Source organism: Trachemys scripta, chromosome 13, assembly GCF_013100865.1.
Source record: "Trachemys scripta elegans isolate TJP31775 chromosome 13, CAS_Tse_1.0, whole genome shotgun sequence".
Lineage (NCBI taxonomy): Eukaryota > Metazoa > Chordata > Testudines > Emydidae > Trachemys > Trachemys scripta.
In genome coordinates this window covers 14,180,903-14,195,149 of record NC_048310.1, presented here as the reverse complement: position 1 = coordinate 14,195,149, position 14,247 = coordinate 14,180,903, and the positions used below count along the sequence as shown (strand labels likewise).

The 14,247-nt window shown below is 43.5% G+C and overlaps 1 protein-coding gene across 1 annotated transcript in view; it reads left to right on the top strand.

The window, feature by feature from the left end:
- LOC117886749 overlaps positions 1-14,247 on the top strand; it is a 40,218-nt gene that overhangs the window by 21,326 nt on the left and 4,645 nt on the right. The gene's annotated exons all lie outside the window — the stretch shown is intronic.

The window sequence follows — 14,247 nt, the reverse complement described above, 5'->3', positions numbered from 1 at the left end:
TAAAGCTACTTCTTTCTCATGAGCAATATGGGAAACAATCTATACCTGGGTACCTAAGGTATGTCTACATTGCAGCTGGGAACGTGCCTCCTAGTCAAGATAGACAGACACATGCTAGCTCTGCTCTAGCATGCCCAAAATAGCAGTGTGAACATTGTGACATGGGCTAGCTACCTGAGCAAGGACCCCAGGGGAGCAGGCTGGCTTGTACACTAAAGCAGGGGCAGGCAAACTTTTTGGCCTGAGGGCCACATCGGGTTTCCAAAATTGTATGGAGGGCTGGTTAGGGGAGGCTGTGCCGCCCCAAATCGTCAGGCGTGGCCCGGCCAATGCCCCCTATCTGACCCCCCCCCGCTTCTTGCCCCCTGACGGCCCCCCTGAGACTCCTATCCCATCCACCCCCACACTCCCAGTCCCCTGACTACCCCCAGACCTCCCACCCCGACTGTCCCCTGCTGCCCCATCCAGTCCCTCCTCTCACTCCTGACTGCCCCTCCAGGACCTCTGCCCCATCCAATCACCCCTTCTCCCTGACCGCCCCAGAACCCCTGCCCCTGACTGCCCCCCGCCACCCCATCCAACCCCTCCTCTCCTTCCTGACTGCCCCAACCCCTATCCACATCCCCGCCCCCCGACCACCACCCCAAACTCCCCTGCCCCCTTACTGCGCTGCCTGGAGCATTGGCGGCTGGCGGCGCTACAGCTGCGCCACCCAGAGCACCAGGACGGGCAGAGCCAGTCACGTCACCACACAGCACAGAGATCGGGTCAGACCGCGGCTCTGCAGCTGCGCTGCCCCAGGAACTCACAGCCCTGCCACCCAGAGCGTTGCGCCAGCAGCGCAGTGAGCTGAGGCTGTGGGGGAGGGAGAACAGCAGGGGAGGAGCCGAGGGCTCAGGGGCCGGGCAGGAAGGTCCTGCAGGCCGGATATGGCCCGCGGGCCACCTCTGCTCTAAAGGCTAGCTCGCACCACCACCTGTACCCAACATCCATACTGCTATGCTTAGCATGCTAGCTCAAGTAGAACTAGTGTGTCTGTCTATGTGGGCTGGGCCTGGGAGGCATGGTCCCAGCTGCAGTGTAGATATACTTTAAGTCAGCTAAGGTTTGCTGCTTCTCTGAGGCTGTGAGAGACTATAGCTCTTCAGAAATATTCACTGTGTTTTTGATACTTTCATGTGTATCTCCTTATGACAGAGTGCTGGAAGCTAGCAATGGAACCAGCACTGTGATCACTTAGGCATCAGTCAGCTCCCCAGGAAAAGGTTGATTCAGGATATGCAAGCTAATTAGCTGAATAGGCTGGGAGGGCTGATAAACCAATTAGCCCATCAGCTGCGGGGGATATACAAGACACAGGAAGGAAGTGGGAGGAGTGCGGACTCAGGCTAGCTGTGTGGAGTGTGTTCAGACAGCGCAAGAAATGGGAATCTGTGTTCTTCCTTGGCCCTGTGGGAAAGGGCTAACAGTAGAAAAGCACTGTAAATATTGCTGCACAGAGCTGTCTTGGTATTTGGTGATGGGAATGTAAATAAATCACACAAAGTTGTCACTTCCCCCAGAAACCTCTCAAGTTCTGCCCAGTATGTGAGACTGGTGAGGGAGCCTGCCCCATTACGCTCCTAAGAGCAGAGCTGGTGAGAACGTTGTCAGTGAAGTTTTTGTTGTTGAATAATTGTTTCATCAAAGCTGAAATGGTTTATGAAGATGCATCCATTTTGAGTAAGCTTTTCTTGGGAAGGTTTCTGAGGTCCACAGTGAAGTCTCTGGTGACTTCACCAGAGACACCTTTTCAACACAATGCCTTTTAACCAGAAAAAAAAAGAAGATGATTTTTCATTTCTCATGAAAACAAAACAAACTTCAAAACCTCAGAAAGTTGTGCCAAAACTCAATTGTCATTCTTTGGCTAGCTCTATCTATTAGCATTAATGAGGTTTATCCATATGAATCCCACAGCAGCTGATGGGAACATACATGCTAGGGGCAATCCCATACATTCGACTCAATCCTAAGTAAGGGGTGGCACATAGTGGCCCTGCCAGGGCAGTGCAGCTGAGAAGGAGTTGTGCCACAGAGTAACAATTCCTTCCCTTTTACCGCTTTGCTTTATTGGTGGTGAGGGTAACTTACTACTACACTCTTTTCCAAGGTGTAGCATATTCCTACTGCATTGCCAACTTATTTCTACTGCAATCAGCCAGGTCTGCTGGCTAGCACATTGGGGAAGATGGAGTCTTGGCTCTCCCGTTCCCACCTTCTTGCTCAGGGGAGGTGTATCAAGTGCTTAACTCCTGCTCTCCTCCCTGTGCCCAGAGCCACAATCCAAGGAAGTCCTACATGGATACACAGAAGTGTGTGGACTCCTTACTCACCCGCACAGCTGTGTAGGGTCAAGACTCAACTGAACCATTAATAAAGAGGGAGGAAATCAAACTGAGTTCACAAAATGTCACACTTGTTATCAGAGTCCAACATATTCTGTGAAAAGCATGCAGCAACCTGGCCTTTAGTCAGTGCTTAATTTGTTCTGAAAGAGGTGCTGGGGCTCAAGCAATTTTTTTACTTTCAAAATTGGCTCAGCAAGCCCAGACACTCACTGCCTTTAGTAGGAAAGAGCTCTGTTTTTTACCACTGTCATGTCTAACGTTTCTGAGCCTTTAGAACATAAAGAGAATATGTATTGCAGAAGAAGTCTGTGTGCGTACCATGCCTAGCGCAGGAACACAAGTGTGTGCTGAAGGCTTTATTAACAGGGTTTCAGAGCTCATGCCACCAGAGATCCAGTAAACATGAAGTTTTTACGAGTTTAATCACAGATTTAAAATGCTGGATTCCATCCAACTAGGAATGGAGGTCCCTGTGTATACATAGGTTGTGCCAAGAAAAGCAATTGAAATGTGAGCAATGAGGGTACATTGTAAACCACTAGTCTTCAAAGATCTATTTTTCATTTTAAAAGGCTGGGTAAGTGCAGCCTTTTTTGGGAGTAGCTTTCCCCTTCAATCTCTCTTGAGAAACAAACTCAGGTTCAGGTTCAGTGAGAGAAATTAAAGCATCAGTGAAAACATCTTGTGGAGCAAGGGCCAGATTTTCAAGAAAATCATTACTAGAGCTGGGTGGAATTTTCAGCAAAAGATGCAGTCCGTGACACCAAATTATTTTATGAATTAATGTTGACTTCACCAAATTGTTCTAGATTTAAAAAAAAAATCCAAAAAATTGATTTAAATTTTGGTTCAAAATTTCTTTTTTAATTTTATTAACAATCAAAATGTTCAAAATCAGAAGGAAACGGTGTGGGTGGCTTTTTGAAATGGCAAGCAAATGAACAAATCTTGTTGTCCAGCTCTACTTTATGACCAGATTTTTTTGAGTGCTCAGCACCCACAATCAGAGTTTCCAAAGCACTCAGTACCCAACATCTTGAGCCTCTCTGAAAATCTGGTCCTATGTGGACACGTCATTCAGTGAAAAGTTTGCAATATGCTTGTCAGGCTCCTGTCTTATATCTGAAATTAAACACAATTTAACCTTTAACATACATTTGTATAACTCCTTGTGGTCTCACTGAATCAGCTAAACAACCCATTAGCAGACTAAGCAAATGTGACTGCTTTTTAAATTTGTTCATGGTGTTACAAAATTGATAGAGAATGCAATTGATCTAATATAGCTAGACTTTACTAACGTGTTTGATAGTGTCTCATGAAGCTTTATTTGAAACTAGTTCAAATTGTTTTTGAATCAGAATCAAAAACTGGCCAAAAGACCATAAACAAGGCAATAAACAACTAAGAAGTATCCAGTGGAATGCTTCAGGGACAGGAGCTGGGAGTAGTGGTATTAAATATCTTTTTATTCAAGTGGCAATTTAAGGTTAAGGCTGAGCCTCTGGGGTACCATTTCCAGTTCTACAAGGGTGAAGCCCATTGACTTTAAAAGGACCTGGTTGATATCTTACACAATTCTTGACAATATAGAGGCCTAGAATTAACCCATGCTGTTGTGCCTTCCCCTGCATTGCATGATTTAAGGATACTATGCTAATTTATCTGGGTTATAATAAGACAACCAGCCACATGGTATCTGAGCACCAGCTGAGGGTGGTTTGACCATGGCTCGATTACAAATGGCAATTGCATAAAGGTGTTCATGGTGTACTTTGTTTCTGTAGTTCAAGGGTGATATGAATGACTACAAGTTGAATTTAAATGTGTCCCTTTTTTCAGTTTGTCACCTTTTCTACAGTCTAAAATGCTCAACACTGTCACGTGTCCAAGCTGCCGAACATTCTACACTCATTGATAAAGCATCTTTAAAACAAGTTTTATTCAGAGAGGTTGCTATGCTGTTATACAAATGGATGTTTGTAACACGTACATCCCCAGGGTCTTGCTAGTGTGAGAAAGATAGGATTGCAGCCAGAAGACGTGACTGAGATGGCACAAGAAGCAGCAGGTTGGAATCAGAGATGGAGTGGAGGAAAAGAGAGGCAAAGGGTTTTTGTTCAGCTTTTTTTTTTTTTTTTAAAGCCCTACTCAATGTACAGTCAGCCTGTCAGCCAAAAGAACCTCTGTTGGGCACTTCACAGAAGGGCTTATGATCCTTCTTTGTTTAACTTGCCCAAATTGCTTAACACAAAAGGCCTGATTCTGATCGCACTCTTAGTAGTGTAAATCAGGAACAAGGGTAATGCCACCATTGAAGTAAGTTTTTTCACCAGTATAAATGACATCTAGAATTGGGCCCTAGATTTTTCCAAACCAAATATTTTGTTAGTGCAATCCACGTTAAACAGACAGTATAGAGTGCAATCATTCTGAAAATGTACAGATTGGATCAGAGGTGGGCAAACTACGGCCCATGGGCCACAACCGGCCCACAGTACCCACCTGGCCCCTGAGCCCTCGTCTCCTCCCCTGCTGTTCTCCCTCCCCCCGCAGCCTCAGCTCACTGCGCCGCCGGCGCAACGCTCTGGGTAGCAGGGCTGCGAGCTCCTGGGGCAGCGCAGCTGCAGAGCCGTGGCCTGACCTGGTGGTCTGTGCTGTGCGGTGACTGGCTCCAGCCGGGCGGTGCGGCTGCCTGTCCTGGTGCTCTGGGCGGCGCGGCTGAAACACCGTCAGTCACCGGTGCTCCAGGCAGCGCGGTAAGAAGGCAGGGGAGTTTGAGGTGGTGGTCGGGGGCGGAGGTGTGGATAGGAGTCCCGGGGGGCAGTCAGGAAGGAGGTGGGGGAGGTTGGATGGGGCAGCGGGAGGCAGTCGGGGCAGGGGTTCAGGGGGCGGTCAGGGAGAAGGGGTGGTTGGATGGGGCAGAGGTCCCGGGGGGGGTCAGGAATGAGAGGAGGGGTGGACGGGACGGTGGGAGCAGTCAGGGGACAGGGAGTGGGGGGCGGTTGGGGCAGGAGTCCTGGGGGGAGGGCTGTCAGGGGGCAAGAAGCAGGGGGGTTGGATGGGGGCGTTGGCCGGGCCATGCCTGGCTGTTTGAGGAGGCACTGCCTTCCCTAACCGGCCATCCATACAATTTTGGAAACCCGATGTGGCCCTCAGGCCAAAAAGTTGGCCCACCCCTGAATTAGATAGATACAATTTAAAAACAGATTGGCAGAGAGGCTGATTTTTGTTGTTGTTTGTTTTGTTTTGTTTTTGCCTTTCTCTGCAGCATGGGGCACAGGTCACTTGCAGGTTTAAACTAGAGTAAATGGTGTCTTCCTATGTACATTTTGGTAGATTCTCTGTAAATCATGTTTTGAGGACTCAGTAGCTCAGCCAGAGGTGAGGGGTCAATTACAGGAGTGGGTGGGTGAGGTTCTGTGGCCTGAAATGTACAGGAGGTCAGACTAGATAATCACGATGGTCCCTTCTGGCCTTAGAGTCTTTGAGTCTAACGACTCTGAGTAGGCACACCTAACCCTACTATGTTGCAGGATCCTGCTTTACTAGTAGCAGCATTACTAGTTTCTGCAGTTCCAGCATACGTTACTGGAGAAAGGAAAGATATAACAGGTGGGTGAAGGGGGGAGTAGAATGAGTATTGAAAATGCACACCACAATCCTCAATTTGAAATGCCTTCCTCGCAGTTTTGTTCTTTATTCTTTCCTGTTTCTGGTGCCCTATCATTGTATGAGCCCTGTTACTGCATGATTTATCACAGCAGAGTCAGCCTTTGACAAAATACAACACTATTTGATATAATATATACATTAGAAATAGTTTTCTTCACGGCAGTTTAGCAAGGATTTTTCCTTCCCTCTTTCCCCATTCACAATATGGCTATTTGAAATGCACAGGACCGGGTTTTATTTTTATTTTGTAGTAATATTGTGCTTTCCTTTTGACTTTTTTTCTATATCTAAATAATACCTTTTCTTCTACATATCATCAGCGTTTAATAGTCATACTGGTGAGTCATCTTCATAAATAGTCTTGTGCTAGGTTACTAACCTGCCAGATCAAGGAAATGACCATGTGGTTACTTAGTTACCACTTAAGTGGCAATTGTCTGTTGTGCTGAGTGAATCTTAGCATAGAATGAGCCTTTTTAGAGAAGAATGCTGGAGATTATTCTCAAAAGCAAACAACTTTGCTTTGCAAAATGTTAGGCAGATACAGTTGCGAAGAAGATAAGATTTTGCACCAGGAAGAGATTAGAACAAGTTCTAAGCTAGTTACCTTTTGTAATTGAATAATATGTTTTATTTGAACACAATGAATATCTTATACAAGGTGAAATTATTGTTAAAGGTTAACAGGAAAAATAATTCTGCAGACCTACCATCTTCTAAATAATCTTTTATCATTTTTTGTTTACTGAACTCTAGAATTTTTTGAATAAAATCACTATGTTCTTTGTGAGTGACGCAAGCATCTGCTACAAAAAGTCAACAGTTCATTTCTACCACTTATCAATGTATAGTGGCTTGGTAAGTACTCAAAAACAAAACAAAACCTTGCATTTAGCCTCAGAGCAACAAAGACACTTTTGATGTTGGGGCTGAATACTGTGACTAGTTAGCTTATTGTTGTAACATAAGTTGTCTGTTTTGATACCACCATTTTTTAAGATAATTGCTTTTCTATAAAATACCAATGTTGATGATAGAACTATTCATTAACCATGAATTATGAGTATAGGACGTCAGAGCTAATTTTAGCCTTAGGAATTACATGTGTTTTTAATCTTGTTTGAGTGGTACATATTGATCAGAGTGGTGCATACTAGTTTTCATAAACACTGGTGATATGACAATTTTGTCCATGCCCTGAAACACATGAATATTAAGGAATACAATTACTCTCTAGTCTTTAATCTTAGTATTTACTAAAGATCAAAATGCCAGGAAGTCTGACCATTTTGGCTTATTTACCATGGTGTAGAGTAATTATCTTTTGTTCAGTTGTCTTTCTTTTTTAATAACACTTCTTTATGGAGAGGATGAGGGTTTATAGACTTCACAGAAGAAGTGTGTTTTAAGGAGACAAGGCTGGACACATGTCAGAACAGGCTAGGAAAGGAGTTCTGGGCATAGCAGGACACATGGAAGAAGACACAAATGAGATTAGGAGAAGGAAACAACGAGGTCAGTTAGGCATGCATCTTGGATAGAATGGCACATAAGGATGGGTATTACTCTGTGCCACTCTAAACAGTCTACTATAAAGCCAGCCATGTGACCACATAGCTTCAGTAGCTTAGCAGGTAATGTTACCCCCTGCATGAACACCCTTTCCTTTTCCCCCAAAATGACACAATTTCTCCAAGTGCATTTTCAGTAATTTTAGCATTCTGACACCAGAGATTCTTCTGGAAATTAAATTAAATTAAATATCCAAGGAATTGGTGATCAGCAGTCCAGCAAGCAGCATCAATCTCTGTATACAAATAATCCGGTATGTGAACAGGCTCTATAAAACCTACCAGGGAAATAGTCAATTCTTGACTAAAGCTTCCAGGTTCTCACTGAAAAAGACTGGGGTAATGAGGCAAAGCTCCTGATTGACAGTTAAATTGGGAGCTGAGGTTTTGAACACACAAGCTGTATATACTGGCCTAATTTTCAAATGTGGCTAGTGATTATGGATTCCTGAATTTTTGGATGCCCAAGTTAAGACATTTTGATTTTCAAAGGGCAGGTGGTCAGGCTGTTCTGTGTTACACTGACAGCAGCAGCAGCCCCACAAGCAGTATTGGGAAGAGTGCCATGCACTGCAGCCCTGTCCCCGTCTACTTCTAGCCATGACCTTGGCCTCCCTCCTCTGCCCCCTACACGGAGTAAAGGTTTCCCTTTAGGGCTGCTTTGTTCTGTTTGAGCTGTGCAAAGTGGCCAGACCAAGACTGAAGCCTATTGCCTTCGATAAACAGTGCTTCTGGAAAAGTTAAAGAGCCAAAAAAAAAAAGTATTGCCAATTTTATTAAAAATCACACAGCCATAGATCCTTAAAATTTCACCTATCCTTCCCCCCCCTCCCCAAAAAGAGAAGAGCTTGGTTTCTTTATTTAAAATACGAACTTTGGGGTTGGCCAATGGAATTTATTCTATGGAGAAAGTCCTCAGATAAGCAGTTTCACAATTAAAATATGTTACAGTAGCAACAAATTTGTGACAAACACTCTCAATCTCAAGGGAGCCCTGGAAAGAACAAAAGTCTTGTCTGCATTTAACCAGTAACTTCTGCTCTTTATCTACTGGCAAGGACAGACCATAAATCTCCAGCTATGCATGTCTATTTACCATGCTGCATTGAGCTCAGATGGAGAACATTAACCAGGCAGTTGAGTAATTTATTCATTGTTTGTCAAATTAAAAAGTTAAGAATGAGTCTTTCTTATATTAAGCATTTTTGAGTACAGATGTTTAGTTTGCTCTTTGTGAACCAGTGTATCACTTTAATATATGGAGATATACCTATCTCATAGAACTGGAGGGAACCTTGAAAAGTCATTAAGTCCAGTCTCCTGCCTTCACTAGGGAGAACCAATTTTTTTGCCTCAGATCCCTAAATGGCTCTTTCATGGCTTGAGCTCACAACCCTGGGTTTAGCAGGCCAATGCTCAAACCACTGAGCTATCCCTCCCCCCTTTGGAAGGGACACAATTAAATGAACCTTATCCAAATCCCAACCCAGTTTTTAATCCTACTCTGCACAATCTACAGGGCTGTTGAAATCTGGAAAGTAAGTTGGTTCAACCCATCATAAAAACGAAGGACAGGGACAAGGCAAGAAATTCTGACTCCGCGCCAAGATCAGTTTCCAGTGCTGCTATTGTAGTCAATGGAAGCTGTGGGTGCTTAGCACATTACAGGATCAGTACTAGCATGCTTAAGAAAAACAAGTTAAGGAAATAAACTGGTTCCCTAATAGAATTACTTTATGCCCTTTGCTTGATATATTAGATAAATGTGGACAATTCACTGTACTTTAATAAAGTACATTTGTTTTCTTATTGATAGATATGTTTAAAGCAAACATGCTGTACGCTTCCAGATAAATGCAAAATCATGCCCCCTGTGACTGGTATCTGCTTCTCATTAGTGATCTTTCTATTGGTTTGTACATAATTGACCTTTGGGTTGTTGCCTGATTTTAATCTGGTTCTCTGTGTGTGAAGGCAGGGCATGATTACTGGGAGCATCACCATACCTAGAAAATCACTGGGATTCACACAGCCTGGGTAAGGTTCCTAAGCTCCTCTCATTATACAATTAATGGGGAGAGATTCACAAAAGTCACCATGCTATGCAGCGTCAAACCTCTGCTAGCCAATGGGAGATGTGGTGCTAAGCTCCGCCCCATCTCTCAGAGATAGGTGCTTATGTCTAGGTGCAGGGAGGCATCTCCCTCTGCTTCGGATTCTCAAAGTTACCCAGCCTCTCTTGGTGTTAGGCACCTGTGCTATTTTAGCAAAAAGCTGGGGGAGAGAATGATCTCCCTCGTTATTCTTAGCCCACAGGCTAAGACACTTGCCTGGGACGTGGGAGGCCACTGGTTCAGATCCCCCACTCCACTAGAGGGGGGAAAAAAAGGGATTTGAACTCAGATCTGCTCTCTTTCAAGTGAGTGCTCTAGCCAGTGGCCTATGGGATATTCTGATGAGATAGTCCCTCTCCTATTGCAGCCATTCCACTGTGGATACAACAAAAGATTCCCTGAGCCAGAGGGAGCTTGCAAACTTGAGAATGACATCATAGCCTGGTGCTTTGAGGAAGTCTGAGCACTCAAGGTGGGAGATCCAGGATCTAGTCCGTCTGCTTCAATAAATTTTTAATTATTTAAGGAAACTTAAGCCAGAGAGGGGGAAACTTCAAAAAGTAATGAGAAACTGACAACTGGGCAAGGAGGATGAATGGAAGACCTCGTCCAACCTGAAATATAGCTGCTGTTCATTTTCCAGCTGTAGTGCTGCCAGGCAAAATACATTTCATGTTCTCTTGCTATGAATGTGGGGGTGGGGGGAACCAACCAAGCAAAACATGTATCACAAATACAGGTTTTCTACTTCCCTTCAATGCATGTAATATTTGTAGCTCCCTTTTAACTTTATTGGAGAATTGTTCACTTCTTTCTTCTAATTACAATGAGAGAGGGTTGGTTTCTGTTGTTTTGTTTTATTTAAATGAAGTGCAGTGTTTTCCTGTCCCACTCCACACCTCCACAAAGCTGGTATGCAGTTTTGATGATGCAGATAAAATCTAAAATCCTCCCCCTTTATCGGTAGCATGGAAATTAGGATACTGCAATAGCTTGAAAATGAGGCAACCAGTTAAAAGTCCAGCCCAGATAATGATTATACTGTTAACGACTCAAACTTTTCTAGTACCTTAATCCGTTCAGCTAGAAAATAATTAACTGAGCTCTCTGATAACATTATGGGTATCTCCAGAATATCTGAAAGGAGACTGTTCTACTGTGTTAACCCATTTTAAAAGTAAATGTAATGTTGCTGTCACAGGGCAGGTCTCCCTCACCCTGGATTCCTTGCTGCATACAGTCCTTACCCACATCTGTGGCAAGTTCGATACCATGTACTTTATTTCCATTATGCTATATAACATGAGGCCTGGTCTACACTAAAGAGTTAGGGTCAATGTAAGCTGCCTTATGTCGACCTAACTCTGTAAGCGTCTACACTAAAATGTAGCTCCCACCGATGTGACTTGCCCACTACACCGACTTAATAACTCCACCTCCGCAAGAGGCATAGTGCTTAGGTCAGTGTAGTTAGGTCAACGCAGTGTCAGTGCAGACGCTATGTTGCTTACATCGCCTGTTGCTGCCTTTCAGGAGCCATCCCACGATGCTCCACACTGACAGTTAAATCAGTGCAAGAGCTCCTGGTGAGGACGCAGGCCACCATAGTGTAGACATGCAAAAGCAATTTTATTACTGTGGTGGCTGTATGTCGACATAACTTAGGTCGACTATTTTGTAGTGTAGACTTGCCCCAAGTCCTTGTTCCCCAGGTTTTTACCTTCTCTTAGACATGGGGGATGGTGAGGGACTCTTACCTGCCTGAGATCCTCAGTTTCTCTGGCCCTGCTTAAGCTGAATCACCTTGTTATTTGGTTAATCATCCAGTTCTTAAACAATTATTTCCTCCATTTGTCCCAGTGGTGACACTTGCCAAGTGCACAGAGTGGTGAGTGAGCCTTAGGCTAAACACGCTCTGTCACAATTGCAGTGTCTTGGTTTAAGGAGCTTGACTATAAATGACCATTACTAAGGATAAAACTCCCAGCATTTATCCACTGGCAGATGCTATGGTGAAGTGAACTGGGAAGCTCATCTTTGGATATCTCTACACTACAAGAAACAAACAAATAAACAAAAAAACCCATAGCAGTGAGTTTCAGAGCCTGGGTCTACAGACTGAGGCTCATGTCACAATGCTAAGAATAGTCATGTAGATGCTGTGCTCAGGCTGGCACTCGGGCTTGGAAGCCCACCATACTTCCAAAGCTTTAGAGCCCAAGTTCCGTCCACCTGGCTACTTTTAGTGCTGTACTGTGAGCCCAAGTCTGTAAACCCGAGCTCTGAGATTCACTACTGGAGGATGGTGGTTGTTTTTTCCATTGTGGCTCTAGCTTTAGTGAAGGGACCACCGTTAAGTCTGACAATAAGATAGTTTAACTCTTTATAGCCAGGCTGAATGACAGAAGAAAGAAAAGTGAAGAATCATGAGGTTCAAGAGGGGGGAAGGGATGTCCAGTTTCCCACTGCAAGTGAGTGAGTTTGAAGTTACTAAATAACTATGCAAAAATGCAACTTCAAGAAACATCAGGCACTCTAACAGGTTGATATACTTCACTGCTACATGCTAGCTGGAACAATAATCCATTAGGAAATCAAGAACCCACCCAAAACAAGGTAGAACCTAAAGTAGAGGTGAAGCCCGAAGAGAAAAGTTAGCAGTCTTTCCCCCTCCCATTACATGGAAAATCAGCTATATTTCTTTCTGGAGGAGACAGAACTAGGACTTTTATTAGCAAAAATATCAGCTGAAATGGTCAATTCCTTTCATTTTACAGAAATCCACTAAAAATATAAATGTTCTCTATGGTTTTGCCAATTCTGTGAACAAAGTATAGACATCTCTATCCAATAGGAAAAAGGACCATCTCCCTAGCCATAAAGAATCCCTAGCATTCTGGCAGCTGCTTAGCAAAACAAGTGTGATTCAGAACTTGGGGGGAATTTAAGTGCTGACTGGCTGATTTGGAGCCAGGAACTCTGGAGGTATATTTTCAACTCTGCTGCTGACTCGTTGCATAGCCTTGGCCAAGTCACTTAATTCCAGGATCTCAGCTTCCGCAAAATGGGATTCATGGCCTTGAACCAACAAATCACTTGAGCATGTGCTTTAACAGACTTGACAGGAACTTAAGCACATTGCTGAATCATACCCATGGCTTGTATTCTATGGGAGTGGTGTTAGGATTGGCTAGGGCTGCACCCTTCAACTTTGACACACATAAGAAAGGATTACTTATGGGAGTAGTGTCTCATTGACTTCAATGGAACTATTGTGTGAATAAGTATTAATTTACATGAATAAGGGTTTATAGGGTTGGGACTTATCTTGTTCCTACTGAAAAAATGACAAAAATAGTGTTGACATTACTGATAAAGGATCAGTCCAAGCTATTGATGGGAAGTGCTATGTAAGTGTTGAGCATTGTGATGCTATCTTCTGGTGTTAGTATTCCTTTTTTTCTTCCCCTGTAGTTAACAATAACAGTTATGTAGCTTCCCTGCCTTTTGTGTTGTAGTCATGGCTTCATTTTGCTCAAAAAATTATGGCCTATTTTCTTGCTATTCATTTTTTCCTGAGTCACAATTTTTGTGCTAAGAAATTGGTTTGTTAGAAAAGCCAGCTGATGCTCACCGGTTTGTGTGTGTTGGAGGTGGGAGGGGGTGGAAGCCTCTTATAAGTGAATTGATTCTTTTGATTCAAGTTTGTACATGTAACTGAGGATAATTCAGTTTCAGGGGAAAGTGTAGTGATATTATTCCATATCATGAAATTTCCTGGATTTCCCCCCACCCCACACTCATTTTAGTAATAACCATACATTGCCATGCAACCTGTGGGAACCTGAACTTAGCATCCGATATTCGCAAAAAGTAAGCAAAGCTTCTTCTGATATCCAATTCCTTACAGAGCAAATGGTTTAAGCAAGCAAGAAAGACCAAATCAAATCATTATTTGAACATGGGCAAAGAACATTCTTTGAACACAGCATTCTGCTTTCTTTTAAGAGACACATTTAGATCTTAGAAGTAAAGGAACAGTGTCATGCATGGGGGTTGTTTGTATTGTTATCAGTGTAAAGAAACTAAGGATAGCATTGATCAGGAGTGAAGATTGCTACTAGTGATGGCTCATTTGATGAAGAAAGAGTGCTTGTGATTAATATTCATAAACAATGTTAATGATTTTTTTTTACTTACTTATGCTCCATCTCCTTGATTTCTCCTCTGTAATTAACTAATTATCTAACCCCCGTTTTAAAGCCTTCACAGTGAAAGCTTCATTTATTTTCATTTTTGTAGTTAATGTTCAACTCCATTCTCCTTTCTAAAGGGACTGGTAATCACCCTTCCCATTCCATTTTTAGTAGTTTATTATTAGGAACTCCTGGAATAAACATGGAGTAAAGGCCTAATGAGAACCCATTTTGCTAAGGGTTATACAGAAGCAAAAATGATGCAGTCCCTTCCCTGAGGAACCTCCGGGGCCCCCAACCT